Source organism: Vicugna pacos, chromosome 15, assembly GCF_048564905.1.
Source record: "Vicugna pacos chromosome 15, VicPac4, whole genome shotgun sequence".
NCBI classification, from domain to species: Eukaryota; Metazoa; Chordata; class Mammalia; order Artiodactyla; family Camelidae; genus Vicugna; species Vicugna pacos.
This window is the reverse complement of record NC_133001.1, coordinates 25,282,396-25,298,698: the sequence shown is the minus strand read 5'-3', so window position 1 is coordinate 25,298,698 and position 16,303 is coordinate 25,282,396. Positions and strand designations below refer to the sequence as shown.

The following is a 16,303-nucleotide window of genomic DNA, read 5'->3' as shown; positions in this document are numbered from 1 at the left end:
GTCAGTTACAGAAGGACAGGTAATCCATGATTCCTTTTATATGAGGTAGCTACTTAAATCCATAAAAGCAGAAAGCAGAATGGTGGTTGCCAGAGTCTGGGGGGAAGGGATCGTGGGGGTTGCTGTTCAGTATAGGAACATTTTATTCGTGCCAAATGAAAAAGTTCTAGAGATTTGCTTTACAACAATGCTTTACTGTGTGCTTAAAAATTTGCGGAGAATAGATTCCATATTATGTGTTTTTACTACATTAAAAAAAAAAAAGTGGATCCTGTAGTCCCCAGTTCTGCTGAATACGGGGAGGTTAAGTGGTGTGCAAGTAGACGATCAAGGCCTGCGATAAAGGGTATTTTCATTTTTTATTCTTATATAATAATATTTTCTCAATTAAAAAAAAAGCTTGTATTCATGTATTACTTGTGTTATATGGAAATAAAACAACATGGTTCCAGTTTTTTGGAAAATGGATTACTTCCAGAGTTACTGGTCCTTTCTAGCATAGTAGGCTTTACTCCTCGGGTCAGTGAGGCAACATGGGGAATCTGCTTATTGGGTATGTTTTGGGTGCATCCAGGAATTGAGGAAATCACTAATAAGGGCTTTTACAGACTCGCTTGGTCCACTGCATTATAAATTTAGGCCAAAATTTTGCTTATCTCCTGACTTCCATAAACATCCTCTCTGATGGATAGGCCACAGAAGTGTTTCATTTTCCAGGGTTTATCTTAGTTCAGAATCAACATCTCACCCTAGAAAAGTCTGTTTTCCTCTTCCTTGGGTACAATCAACTTGGTAAATAATTGCATGGCCCTTAGTAGAAGGATAGAAAGAAAATTACTGGATACACATAAGGCAACAAGTGCTGGCCTCTTCCTTGTGCAAACATTCCAGGGCTATGAATTGGCTCAAGTCTTAGAACTGGAAGAGAGGCTGCGATTCTATATCGTGAAGCAAAACTGTTCTCTTTCCACTAAACCTTTCATTTTTCACTTGTGTAGATTCTGGAGGATTTCATTTGTTAGTTTTCTAATGTGAAATCAATTGTTATTCCTGGGATAAACTCAGCTTGGTCATAAGTTATTATACCTTTCACATCTTGCTAACATCTTCACAGTTACTTTCATCTATGTTCACAAGTGAATTGGTATGCCATTTTTATTCACAAAATGATCTTGTCAGGTTTGGTACCAGGATAATGCCAGCTTCATTACATGAGTTGAATAGTATTTCCTCTTTACTTATTCACTAGAAGAAATTGCAGAGACTTTGAATTTTTTCCTTAAATATTTGACAAAACTCTGGAGGAATCTACCTAGAGCTTAATTTTTCTTTGTGCAAATATTTTTTGACTAATTTAGTTTCTTTAGTGGTGGTAGGTCTGTGAACTTTTCTATTTCTTGAGTTAGTATCAGTGATGTTAATTTTTCTAAGAATATGGTCTTTGTATTTGAGTTTAAAATGTACTGGAATGACATTTTTCATAACAGGTTCTTTATTACTCTTAATATGTGCAACACCTACTGTGTCTAAATACTAAATTCTGACATTTAGCCATGTCTCCCTTCTCTGTTTCGCTTCTTCAGTTTTTCCAGAGCTTTGCTAAAATTATTAGTCATTTATGAGAAACAACTTTGGACTTTGTTCATCTCCTCTACTATTTTAGGTTATTTTCTGTGTAATACATGTCTCTTGCTTTTGTTACTTCCTTTCTTCTGCTTTCTCTGTATTCACTTCGGATGTCTGGATAGTTATTGAGAAAGATATAAATGTCTCTATTCTTTCATTCCCCTTACTGGTAACATTTACAAATTTATAAAATTCAGATGTGCGCATGCTAACATTTTTAAAAAAGCAGTCTAAAGTATGTGGTTCTCTTTTTGTGATTGCTAGAAATCAATAAGGAACGGCAAGCTGTGTAACCTTTGTTACACAGGCAAATACATTTCACTACATGGTTGCTTGAGATACCTAGGAAAGCAGACCAGCAACTGGAGCTTATAACTATAGTAGATTTGGTTGGAAAACCTTAATTATTACTCTGTTAGCTTCTTTTGTTTATTTATTTATTTCTTCTGTTTTTATCAGTTCATCAGCCTAGCACAGGTGGCTCTGGCAAGGCAGCCTTAGTAGCAGATAAAACGGTAACCTCACGTCTTTTCCTAAGCATGGCCTATTAAGTTTCCAGCCAGGCAGTGAAAATGAGCTCAGGGGCAAGAATCAGATTAAAATGTGGGGCTCTCAATCTATTAAAGGTAGAGTGAGAGAGGCCAGTGGATTAAGGTCTGTGGTATTTAAGAATAAAAAATCTTTTGATGAGATTTTTTGCTTATAATTACATGTAGATAGAATTGGCTAGAAGCCTACTCATTTCTTTTGTAAGAAATTTTATTTCCAAAGACACACAAGCTACCTACAACGGCATGTCATTTTTCTAACCCTACAGCAAAACTCTGGCCTCAAACCTGTACTATCATGATGTGGACTGCACAAAATATCCAGCTTCTAAAAAGGACATACTCTCCAGTGTTTTGATTATGAAGGATAAGGACAAGGAAAGTCCCCCAAAGGACAAAACCAAGGACCGCAGTGACAGTATCTAGGGGCATTGTCATGCACTACGTATGTGTTAATGAAGGAACTTAATTCAGTGACAAAACAGATTTTTCACCAGTCCTGCCTGGAGGGGTTTGATGGTTACTGTAGTTCAGTGACTGGGAGGAATTTCCAGTGCTTCCTCTCAAAAGAGAGTTTTAAGAGCATTTGTGCTATTCCTTTTCCACCATTTTAGATTGACGTTGAGGTGGGAAAGTCTCATTTTCTTTTATGTTTTACTGTTGTGAACATGATGAGCCACATCAAGATGAATTATTTCCTTTGGAATATTCACTTCCCCTACAAAGGAGAAAATTCCAAAGTTGCATCCAGTGCAAAGTCCACCTCTGGGTGCTGTGCGGTCCTCTCCATCAAGTCTTGGTGTGACTCCCCATGTTTTGGTTTGATGTGTGGGAAAGGGAATTTGAACTTCCAGGGGAGAGATAGGCAGTGGACTGTGGCAATGTTACTAAGTCCAAACTCGTTCTGCTCTCTGCACAACAGGCCAGTAAATCAGGAGATGAGATCTTGGGGCAAGGAATAACAACTTTGTTTGGAAAGCCAGCAGATTGAGAAGATGGCCAATTAATGTCCTAGAGAACCATCTTATCCAAATAACAATTCAGGCTTCTTTTGTACCAAGAAGGGGATAGGGTGTGGTTGTTTGTTGCAGACTTCTTGGTGTTGGAATCCTTTGTTCTTGCCACTGTCCACATAGGTCAGATGTTCTTGTAATCCTCCAACAGGACAAATGTTATTCTTTGTTCTGCAACTTTTTATCTCTGTATGAGTGGGAAAATGTTATACCCTTAAAGGTCAGAGCCTGAGAATAGGCTAGCCTGTATATTTCAGGCTATAGGTGACGTTCTTTTATAAAAGATGCAGAACCAGGATGACTTAGCACAGCAAACAGAGCACAGGGTTAGAGCTAAAGAAACTGATATAAAATGGAGTCAGATTTGTTTTTCTCTGTTACAGCAAGACTGATAGCTGCCCCTTTAGAGAGCCATTGTACCCTTTTATAGTAACAGAATTTTAGTGAGGCATACGGCTGCACAGCTGTAAAGATAATTCCTAGCTTCCTCTGTATCAAATGTGCCTGTGCCCTGGCCCATGGGTTCTAAGTCGGAGTAATCATAGCTTATGGGTTCTGCCTTTAAAAGAAGCATCGTGCCTGTCCCTTCCCTTTTTCCATACTTCTTCCGTCTGGTTGGCTGAATGTGAGTGGCTTCGCAGGAGCTGAAGAGAAGTTATCTGAGACTGGCAAATATGTAATGAGGATAATTTAGCAACAGTAAATAAAGGGCCTTGGCCCTTAATACAATAAAATGACCATACAAGCCCTAGACCATTTATTTTGGACTGCCAGTGAGGGATATACAAACTTATACTCTGGCCTTCATTACAAGACATGAATCTGTACCCTAACGAGTATAAGACTAATGGAAGTAATTATGATGTCAATAAGCTGTAGCTGAAAAGTGCTTTCTCCTTCTTTCCACACATTTAGGATCTTAATATTTGAACTTTGAACAGCATTTGAAGTTATTGATGAAGTTCAGCTCTGCTCCCTTTTGATGTGAAACAGATACAATGTTGAGAATCCCCAAGGTGACTCCTTATGGTAAGTGATATGTCTACTGCGTTTCTTTCCCTGGCATTAACAGTTCCCTGATACTATTTGAGTTAATGTTTCAGCGGTTGTTGTAGTTATTGTTTTCTGCCTTATCTCCCTGAATTTAGTAAAATCTCTGCACTCCTCCTGGTACTGAATATGATAAATCACATTACAGTCAAGCTATCTGGAAACTACACCTCTGGCATTTAAGATAATAAATTCCACAGCAAAGCCCTTTCCTCATCTCCCACTCATCTTTTTGCCTTTCTCAGTTTATGACAAGTTGGAAATAATATTGCTTTGGTGTTGCAATTGCAGAGGATACAGAAATTCAAACTGTATGGTAGTTGATAAAAATAAATTTAATCAGGAAAATGAGAAAATATCTTCATATAATGAACTTTTAGATAGCTTTGGAAAGGTAATCTGTGTGTCTAGCTGGGAGATGAATATCTAGATTACTGTACTAGACCAGCAGAAGAAAATTTATTTTTTTCTTTTTGGATTTTTGAATTACATGTGGAATTTCAAAACTCTTGTCCTGCAAAGGCTTCTCATACATTTTAGTATCTGATGATCCTGTGTGGTTTATTCTCTGCTTCCAAGAACATTAGTACTTTTTAGATAGATGAACAAACAAACTGAGTTATAAAGCATGTATAAGGTCATATTTTATTACTAGAGAAACCTGGACTAAATTTTTGAACCATTGCTCAAACCAGTTTAATTTCATTTTCACTGCATTGTATATGCCAGAAAAATTTCTGTACTGTATATGAAGAGTTATTTTGCATGACTCCCTGATTTTTGCATTTTTCTTATCCTATATTTTAGTTGGCTGTTTTCCCTTTTTTTTTTTTTTCCTACTCAATCTAATCTTTTGGCATCATGTTTCTCGTCTCCAGAGAAACATGTGTATATGTGAATTGTACAGCTTATCACATTTGGGGTATGTTCACATGGTAAATTCAAACCACTGAAACTCATTGAGCATGTCACTGTGAAGTGCTGTAAAAGCGGAAAGGCATAAAGAGATTATTCCTGGCAGCAGTAAGCCAAGTGGTCCTTTACAGATGTGTTCTTTGTAGATGTTATGTAATAAATGTTAAGAGGCTATCTGTGTATGGTAAATGGGTGATAAATGCAGTAAATTAAAATGAGGTATTAACGTCCTTTAAATAAAGAGGAAACCTGTTTTATAGCCAGTCAGCTTGCTATAGATTGAATAACATTAAGGCATCAATTCTCTTTTTCCTGAGCGTACAGCATTTCCTTTGCTATCTTTTCTAGAATTTGGCTCTTCTGAAAAAGTAGCCTGATTGTAGGCTTTTCTTTATTCTTTCCCAAAATTAAGCTTTCTTGCTTTATACTGTCAAAGAAAACAGAGTTCAGTCTTTTTCCAACTTTTTTCTATCAGTGCTTGAGGAGAGATACATGTTCTCACAAGCACCAGTCAAACTAGAAAGAGAAGAGTTTGCCAGTAGCTCAATGGATCAGTCAATATTGTACACTTTTTCAAATTTATGGTATGTTGAAGTATTAATAAGTAATAATAATAATAATAATAATAATAATATCATTATTATCTGTAACAACAATACCACTAGTATTACTATTACATAAATGTCCAAACAAATCAACATGATGAGCCTTTCTGACACCAAATATTTGCTTTATTCATTATCTGTTCCTGCCTTTCCAGTAAACATTCAACCACTATTTATAAGATCTACTTTTATGCTTCTCAGCTGCATTTGTAAATAATAATAATAATAATAATAATAATAATAAATTATAAAATACTTTACCACTGATTAGCTAGGTAAAACTCATCATTTTCTCTTTCCTGAATCTGAGTCTGCTACTTTTTAAACTGCTACCATTGTCTTTTAAATCACTGAAGACTAGAAAACTTTTGAATGTTCTATATTCTTTTGAGATGTATCTATCTATAGCTACACACACACACACACACACACATATATATATATATATATATCTCCCTTCCCTGACCCCAGGTTTTATTCTGATTGTGTGTGCTAATTTCTCAAAATTCTTTTCCCTCCTTGTTTGGTGAGGTTCTTTGTGTCTACTTCTTTTTTTATGCTGAGACTTTATTTATATGAAGGTTCACTCAAAACTATGTAAGCATCCTGGATGATAGAAATACACAAGATTCTAGAAGGATTTGACTACTTATTTTTTCTCATCTTGCAAAGGTAACTAAAAATAGTTCCTGTAGTTTCTCACTACCCTTCCCCAAAAGAAATTCTCTACCTCCAGTTCTGGCTGTTCCAGCTCCTGTTCTGACTTCCAGATTATTCCTCCCATCTCCAGTTTCTCCCCACTCTTATCCATTATCCTAGGCACCCAAGTGATTTCAGAATACAGATCTGATCATGTTACTACTCTGCTCAAGCCCGCATTGCCTTCAGTCTCCTCAGCATGGGTGCTCAAGGTCCTTCACCATTTGACGGCAGCCCACCTATCAGCCTCTTTCTTGTCACTCTTGTCTGTTAGGTTGGGAACATGTTGTGTCTACTGTTCTTTGGGGAGGTCTGTTTGGGAACCTTTTGAGATAAAGAGGAACCAGTAAGACTACGGTTTTGATTCTTAAATTAATAAAGTGCCCCTCTCCTTCTTCCATCAGTTCCCATTAAAAAATTAAAGTAAAGAATGTGTCAAATTTTAGGACATCTCCAGCACCATAAACTTGATTGTGGCAGAATTATCTAGATCAACTGTTTAAAATACCATAAACATACATAAAAACAATTATTTCCATCTTAAATTTGGGTTCCATGTGTTTTTTTTTAATTGCATTTTAAAATTCAAAGAAAATAACCTGTGTTTGATGCTGTTATTCAGGAACACACATGCATGTGCACGCACGCATGCACACCATTTATCAATGCTTTGTTCCCTCAGTTACCTCCAGAGTTATTCAACTGTGACTACATTAGATAATTAACTTGAAAATACCTCATTTGGCATAATTTTTTAAGTATAATATTATTCAGAGAGAGAAATTTTTTCTGTAGAGTTTTGCTTTAATAATACTAGATTTTTGGATAAATGTTGACTTAAAAAGCCATGAATAGTATTACATTGGATATCTCTGTTTCTTCAGTGTCTAGGACAGTGTCACATAGGAAGAGGTGTTCAGTTGACATTTCTGAAAGGCAGATAATTCACTATAATGCAGCCAGAGGTAAACTAACATGTTAACTTTCAATCAACTGATCGTTTACTGTGTGTAAGGCATAAGAAGGGTAGAAAAAACAATGCTGCCAGCCAGATACCAAGGTCCATACTGTCTAGGGAAGAATAAACTTATACATGTAAAGAGAATAAATGACAAGTGCCCATGAGAGTGACAGAGTTATCCACTCATGAATAGTATAATAATAGTAAAAATAATGATGATTCCTACTTATTGAGTGTCTACTATGTGCTGGGATCTGTGGTAAGCTCTTCTGGCACTATAGCTTTGCATCTTCATAGAAACTCTAAGGCTTGAACTACTATTACCCCCATGTTGCAGACTGAGAAAGATAAGAAGTTATGTATACACTGGCCTTTATCCAGCTGGTAAGGGGTAGAGCTGGAACTGTTTTTTTTTTTCCTGAGTTTATAACTTCATAATACTGTAAAGGGAGAGTTTGCTTCTATCAGTGGCATCACTAATATGGTGGAATTGAATAATGACCAGAATCAAATATATTCACTATAAAATAAAATATAAAAAAATATAATTTTTATATACCAGAGCACAATTAAGACAACTTCTGAGTGTTATCAGCTCATAGGAAGAAGGTGTTTTCCCCAGGGATTAGAGTTCACCTTTGGGTAGATCTGGCACTCAGCCAAACTTATTTCTACAGTGTTTTGAAGTCTTGATGTTTTAAGCTATATATAGCATGAACATTGATAAATCGAGTGTGGCATATGCTTGAGATTTCAAGTTTTAAAAGTACATCCTAGATAATTTAGCAGGATTAAAAAAAATAAAGCATTGCTCCTTTATATTACAGAAATTGCCACGGTATGTTTCAAACCACAATTCCAAAACAGCATGAGCATACACGATCATGTGACTAGCTGAGTGCATAGCACACATGGCACAGGGTGCACACGTGAAGATCTACTTTGATAACTGAAATATGTTTTGAGTAAACAGCAAACAGTATATCTTAAGTTGTCATTACTGTGGTATTCAAATGAAAGGAAATTCATGAATGGTTATGCAAATTTCAAGAAACACATTCAAAATGCAGTTTGAAAGCAGTGTGCAAAACATGAAAAGATTTCTATTTCTTGTTTTCTGAGCTGAGTTAATCTACTTGTATTTCAGAAATCTAATATTTAAGGGGGAAGAAACTGGTAATTTAGTTGTCATTGGCACAGATATGATGACAGGAAATTCCTATAAATATTTTTAGTCAATTAGGGTTGGCCAGGAAGTTTGAAAATTTACGATACAAACAGAACAATTCATGGGGAAAACGACAAAGAAAATGGATTTTCAAACCATGAGACAGAACATAAATTAAAGGGATAGAACAAAGGAAGATGAGATTCATTCACTCGTTATTCATCCAATAGATCTTTATCAAGCACTTTACTATGCAAGAGACAGCAATGGACAGTAGCCTCTGCACTCATGGCACTTTCTAGTGAGGGGTACAGAAATTTTAAGACAATAGTCCAATTCATTATTTAATGACAATTATGATAAATGCTTTAAGGAGACATTAGAGAGAACTATGGGTGTAATAGAGAGCTTGATTGAGTGGGTGCAAGAGAATGGGGTCAAGGCAGACGCATCAAAGATAGATTCATTAATGAAGCTACATTTCGACCGAGGTCTGAATCATCAGGGCAGTGAACTAGCGAACGAGGCGGGAAGGCGGGTACTTCTGCGGTGTGCAGTACAAGGGCGTGCAGAGCTGTGGTGGGCGTGGCGTGGTGGGGTGATGATGGTTAACAGACCCTCTAACACTTGGGCAGTGCTGTGTGTGTGCCGGACGCCGTGCTAAGGGCTGAACCTGCAGTTTCTCTTACTTCTCATAGCAACACCCTAAGGTCAGTTTTATTATTACCTCATTTCAAGGGTAAAGAACAGAGGCAGAGGATCTTGCTGCTGATCTGTGTGAGATCCCTAACCGGATCTCACACAGATGACCGAGGCCATGTGATTTTAGAGACTAGGCTCTTGACCGCTGTCTACTCAGATGACACAGTTACTTGGTATTGGCCAGTATCTCTGTGAGTTTCTACATCGAGCTGTTCCATGGTGTAGTAAGGCAGCTGTCACAGAGCTGAGCGTGGTTTATGGTTAGGTGACATCCAGGAAAAGCGCTGTATTTAGAAGCAGTGCTCCCTGATGGTTAAGTTTACTTTGGATTGTATACCCAGGATGTGACTCCCTTCCTTACTCTTTGTGCAGATGTTGGACAAGTTTCTTTAGCTTTCCAGATACTGATAAATGGCTATAAAAATAATAATGCCTTTATTACAAGCTTGATATGAGGTTTACACAATAATAAATGTTCAGTATATCCCTGGCACAGAGTATAATTGCTCAGTATATGTTGGCTATTACTAGTAGAAAACAAAAGATTGAAAATGAATGTCATAGAGGACTTTGAATGCCTTGCAGAAGAGTGTGAATATTATTTCATAAGCAGCAGGAAGCCATTGACATTTTCTGAAAAAGAGTTACTTCAGCATACATGGTGAATTATTAGTCATGACCTGTAGTTTACAAAGTGCTTTAGAGTAGATTATTTAATTTAATCCACCTTAATCTCAGAGGGATGATATTTTGATTGTCATTTTACAGATCTTAAACCTAGATCTTAAATGGCATGTCCAATAGCTCAGAGGACTTAGCAAGAGTAGCTTTGTTTAGCTGTGATTTAGATTCAGTACTTGGAGTAAAAGGACAGTGTAATTTTCGTCATTTCACAGCCTGTGGGTGATTTTAAAAGACATTGGAAAGAACTTACGTAGGAAAATTAAGGGGGAAAGCTGTTTTTGATTATTATGAATTTGAAGTGGAGAAAAAAATTTTTTTTTTAAATTTTAGAATGTTGATGGGAAGAACACAGGGACCTGGTGAGGGGTTGAGAAGCTGGGAACCTGGGTGTTGGCCCCACCCCTGCCACGTCTTGGATTTTTGATAAGTCATGGACAAGTCATCTAACCTTTACGGTTGTAGGTTTCTTCAAATGAGAAAGGGAAAATATAATCCCATTTCTTGGGATTTTTCCAATGGATCAAGTGACACACTTTACTCCTCCAAAAGGCCGTGACAAACAGAATAGAAAACTCAAAACACACATGGGATATTGTTGTCACTTTAAAAAGAAAAAGATTTCATTCCTAACCATAAATTTAAAATCTTATAGGAAAAATAAAGTCAGAGCCACTGGAGTTGAAAGAGAATCTAGTACATTTATTATTATTATTATTAAAATGAGCCCAAATACCCAGAAAACTTGGAAGATTTTCAATGGCATTTTATACATGTTAACCCATTAATATGGCAACTCAGCTTTGTTTTCCACATACTGACCCTACTCACCAGAAGCCTTCTGGGCACTCTCTGTCTTCCAGTTTGGATTGTGAACATGCAGGCCTTTCTTGGTTTGTTGCACATGTCCCATGTATTGAGGGACATTTTTCCAAGTCTGGTCTTTATTCAGATGTTAATAAATTTTTTGCTTTTATAGCTTTGCTTTCTGTATCCTATTATGTTTCCAAATGTATAATCTGCCTCTCTAGAGAAGAGGGAATAAAAGTTGAAGGCCCTGATTGTATCCTTCTCAGCTTCCTTTATTATTTGCAAGACCCCTTGAGGTAGTTTATTTTTTTTAAAAGGGGATTAGGGGGTGAAGGGATTTGGAACTTTCTATCTGATGGAAAAATCTGAGATTTCTGGAAATGTCCTCAGATATAATACCACGCATACTAGAAATTTCCATAGCATAAGTCATATTTTTGGAGAGTTTAATAGGCTAACCAACAACATATTGTAAGCCTTTTTTAAATTAGTGCTTAAAAAACTGGGACTCTGACCTGTAGAACTTTTGTAAAAGCTAGAATATCCAAAATTATTTAACTGCTAGAAAGAACAACTGTATTAAGAATTTCCCTCCTCATCCCATTCCCTTTGCTTATATCAGATAATTTTATCATAAGAAACCATGTGAGAAAAGAATATCCAAAAAGTGGTGAGATAATAGATTGAAATATGTTAGAGCTTGGTTTTGTTGGTGTGTCAGACGGCACTGTATTTTAGATACTTACAAGACAACTTGAGCCACAAGGTAATTTAATCTGTGTTACAGACAAGCAGTCAGCAAGTGAAAGAAGTTTCCTCTTCTACAAAGGTAGTTTTGATTTATAGCTAATGTGGGTTGTTGTTTTGTTTTGTTTTGTTTTTTGTTTTCTTGCCACATCAGCAATAACAATGCTTAGAAAGTTAGGTGACCAGAATGAGGAATAAGCATTTGCAACCACGTAGTCCAAAAGCCTTATTTTACACAGGAAAATGCTACGCTTGGAGGAGAAGTGAAGTGGTTAACTGAGGTCATACCACTAGTGAGAGGCTCCGACAAGCACCCTGACACACCAAGCCTGGTGCCGTGCCGCTGTGTTCATCCTTATCTGTGTCTCACTGCGCATCATGTTTTGTGCATCTCCAAACAGAAGGACCCTTTCTGGGATCAGGTGGTCGCGCACAGGCAAGAACAAAGCCTAGTCCCCAACATGTGAGTCAGTTTCAAGCAAAGGAATGTATGCCGACAAACAGCACTATGAAGAAGGGGATCTTCTGTGGATCAAAGAAATGCCCTTCACGCAGGTGGAACGAGAAGCCATGCTGAATGCACTATAAGGTGGAGGAGCAAATAAATTATATACAAGGATAGTTCCCGTTGATGATGGCAGCAAGAGACTATTCAACAAGGACATTCACAGGCAGCCTTTACTAAAACGTTTTTCTCTTGTTCCTCAAGACAATATTTAATTCCTTGACCTGGAAGAAAAAGGTGTCTAGGTGGAGAACTCCTAAACCATCACATTTTGTTGCAGAGCAGTCCCATTGCTACTAAAACTCACCCAACATTTAAAAGCTTAAAAACCAGGGAAATATGCTAAATGGAGTTCATGTGACCTTGTTGTGAGACGGAGGCAGCTCAGACGCTGAAGGCAGGGCTAGATTACAGTTTGGGAATCTGCATAGTGAATGCTTCTTCCTAGTCACCACCTAAGCAGAGGGGAGAGAAAGCAATGCCAGACTGGGGAGGGCTTCCCAGCAGAAAGTGCGAGAGGAATGTGCTGGGTCTGACTGCCAAGTCTGATCGCAGGGGCTGAAGGGCACTGGGCAGTCCTTGTGAATAAAGAGCCATGTACTATTTTAGAATTTGCTTGCAGGGGAGAAGACTGGCTGGGAGGTGGTTGGCTGTCTTCACAAACATTAAAAAAAAAAAAAATCAAATGTATGTGGAAAGCCTTGAAATCAACTCCAAAGGAGAGCTGGAACGGTTGTCCTCAGTGCTTGTATTTCCCTCCAATACAGACAGCCTTCTCCTCATCCTGAAGCAAATGATAATCAGCCACTAAAGGCTTAGGAAGTAGAGAGGCATGATGAAAAGTCACTCTGCTCCTCACTGTCCTCCTGTAAATGTACTCACGGAAGTGGCATTTCTTACAGGAAAGTTTTTCATCAGCCTCATCCATGACCTCTGAAGCCCCTCTTGTGTTTATATCATCACAAGTAAAGGCATTCAGTAAATAATGGAGGGAGAGGAAACAGGTGAAGAGTAAGGACCACCTGTGATGACAGATGAGCAAAGAAATCACCAAGGCAACTAACAGGAGACACATTTGGAAGTCCTAAAAGAAGCCAAGAATGAAAGGGCTTTACTTCTCTCCAAGGGCTTGCACAAACAGTTTCTATCCACCACCAAATGTTCAGTAGAGTTTTCAGTGTTTAGGAAATGGCAGTAACTCCACTCGGATAAAACCACCTTCCTGATTATGGTGTCTCCGTAAGCAAGACAGGAAGAGCTGCATTGAAAAAGACATGTCAGAAGCTAGCCATCCAGGGTCAGTCATGTAGATATAGGGAGATGCGGTGCATGAGACTGAGCTCACGTATCGACTGGACTATAATGTAGCCTTGCATTTTGTGGAAGAAAGGCGGGCTGTGCTTCAGGACTGTTGGAGGCATCCCATGGCCATGGGTGTGTGGCAGGCTAACATTAGTTAGGCTATCCATTTTACAAAAATTTATACAAAAGGGTGACTCTCACCTTACGTGGATTTTCATGACTGGAATATGCATATCACACTTCCCAACAGGGCCCAAATGTGGAGGGGACGATAATAATTGCCCTCTCTATTTATAAGGTGCCTGGCATATTTGGACCCTGTACATTGTTGTTTATAATCATTCATTAATATTAATGGCATAACCCTTTTGCACAAAATGAAATGAAATTAATTAGTTACTTTCTTCAGTCAAACATGTTCAGATATTCAGGATATTTTAAAGAATTCTGACCAATTCTATTGAATTTTTTTTTTTTGGTAGGAGCACAAGCTTAATACTAGGCAGCTAACTGGAGGGTTCAGGTAGACGTGGGCATGTGTGGAGAACTGACAAGTAGAACTTACAGTGTTCCATTTGCAAATGACCAAGTATCTCTTGGAGGAGAGGGAATCCAGATGACAAAGTTTTTCTCAAGGCCAATGGGCCAGACTCAACAGAGTGGCAGGGCGCAGAGTCCAGCATTCTCTTGTGACATGGATTTAGAGAGAGTGGGGAAAAAAATACAGTCAGTAGAAACCAAAGAAAACTACTTCACTATGTGCTCTATGAAATAATTGGATTTTAGGGGAAAGGGTCAATGAATTGCATTGTTTCTCCCCTCTCCAGAATTCAAAGTTAATTGAAAGATAGGCACAAGAGGCAGCAGAAATTTAAAAAACAAACAACCCAGAAAAACTCCTTTATTATGAACCAAATAGAGAATGGAAGACAAGACTTCTGAGTATAGTCAAATGACCTCACAAAAGTTTCATCCATCAATTAGGCAGACAGACTCACCCAAGCAGCCCCTGGCTCTCCTGGACCACTGCATGACGCCTCTGCAGGGCAGTCCGCTTGCTGCGTTTCCGAGAGCGGACCAAAGTGCAGCCTCAGACATGATTTGGCAGGGGCTGGGCCACTGAGTCCCACTTCCCTTCACCAGACTCACTCATCAAACCATTTACATCTCTTCCCCACAAGAGAGAAAATGCCCTGGGGCAGGGGAAGTGGAGCTGTGTGTGCTGTGCTTTCCGTTCTAGGGAAGAGTGATGACTGAGGAGCCTGTGGTCCTCCCAGTGATAGAGAGACTACAGGGAATCGCAGCCGAGGGGCCGGAAACAAGAGGAGATGCTGGAGACAGTTCTCTTAGCAAACTTAATCCTCTCTGCATTTGATATGTAACTGTGGTATAGGCCCAGGCAACAGTGGCGGGGTTTGTTTGTGTTTTCATATAAAATCAATGTTTTTAAAATTACACTTGATTTACAGTGTTATGTTACTTTCTGCTGTACAACATAGTGATTCAGTTGCACATATGTATTATTTTTCATATTCGTTTTCATTGTAGGTCATTACAAACTACTGAATATATTTCCCTGTGGTATACAGTAGGACCTTGTTGTTTATCTGTTCTGAACATACATAGTAAGTTAAATCAGCCAATCCCAAACTCCCAATTTTTCCCTCCCTCCCCTTTCCCCTTTGGTAACCTTTGGTTTGTTTTCTATGTCAGTGAGTCTCTGTTTTGTAAATAAGTTCATTTGTGTAATTTTTTAGATTCCACATATAAGTGATATCATATATTTGTCTTTGTCTGACTTACTTCACTTAATATAATAATCTTTAGATCCATCCATTTTGCTTCAGATGGCATTATTTCATTCTTTTTATGGCTTAGTAGTATTCCATTGTGTGTGTGTGTACCGTTATAATCTCTTTAATCATTTGTCAATGGACACTTAGGTTGCCTCTATGTCTTGGCTGTTGTAAATAGTGCTGTTGTGAACATTGGGGTACATGTGTCTTTTTAAATTGGAGTCTTCTCCAGATGTATGCCCAGGAGTAGGATTGCTGATAAATCTGTTTTTAGTTTTTTAGTGAATCTCCATACTGTTTTCCACAATGGCTGACCCAGTTACATTCCCACCAGCAGTTTTGGAGGGTTCCCTTTTCTCCACACCCTCTCCAGCATTTGTCGTTTGTGGAGTTTTTAATGATGGCCATTCAGACTGGTGTGAGGTGATAACTTCATTGAAGTTTCAATTTGCATTCCTCTGATTGTTAGCGATACTGAGCATCTTTTTATGTGCCTTTGGCCATCTATATGTCTTCTTTGGAGAAATGTCCGTTTAGGACTTCTGCTTATTTTTTGGTTGAGTTGTTTGTTTTTAAAATTGAGTTGTATGAACTATTTGTATATTTTGGAAGTTAACTCCTTGTCGTTTTCATGATTTGCAAATATTTTCTCCCAGTTTGTAGGTTATTTTTTCATTTTGATTTTGCATTTTGCATTTTCGTTTTGCAAAGGCTTTTGAGTTTAAGTCCCATTTGTTTATTTTTGCTTCTATTTCTGTTGCCTGGGTAAACTGGCCTAGAGGAATATTGCTACAGTTTACATCAGAGAATGTTTTGCCTATGTTCTCTTCTAGGAGATATATGGTGTCCTGTCTTATGTTTAAGTCTTTAAGCCATTTTTGAGTTTATTTTTGTGTTTGGTGTGAGGGAGTGTTCCAACTTCATTGATTTATATGCAGCTTGTCCAGCTTTCTCAGCACCAGTCGTTGAAGAGACTGTCTTTTCTCCATTGCACATTCTTGCCTCCTTTGTTGAAGACTAATTGACCATAGGGGTGTGGGTTTAATTCCAGGTTCTCTGTTCTGTTGCACTGATCCACATTCTGTTTGTGTGCCAATACCACTCTGTTTTAATTACTGTAGTTTTGTAGTATTGTCTAAAGTCTGGGAGGGTTATGCCTCCAGCTTTGCTCTTTT

The 16,303-nt window shown here is 38.0% G+C and overlaps 1 long non-coding RNA gene across 2 annotated transcripts in view; it reads left to right on the top strand.

The window, feature by feature from the left end:
- Nucleotides 1–16,303, top strand: part of LOC116279438 (uncharacterized) — a 178,606-nt gene that overhangs the window by 61,145 nt on the left and 101,158 nt on the right. For both annotated transcript variants that reach the window (XR_012059045.1, XR_004188803.2), the window contains exon 2: nucleotides 4,103–4,216. This is a non-coding gene — a long non-coding RNA (uncharacterized lncRNA). The remainder of the gene's footprint in view (nucleotides 1–4,102; nucleotides 4,217–16,303) is intronic.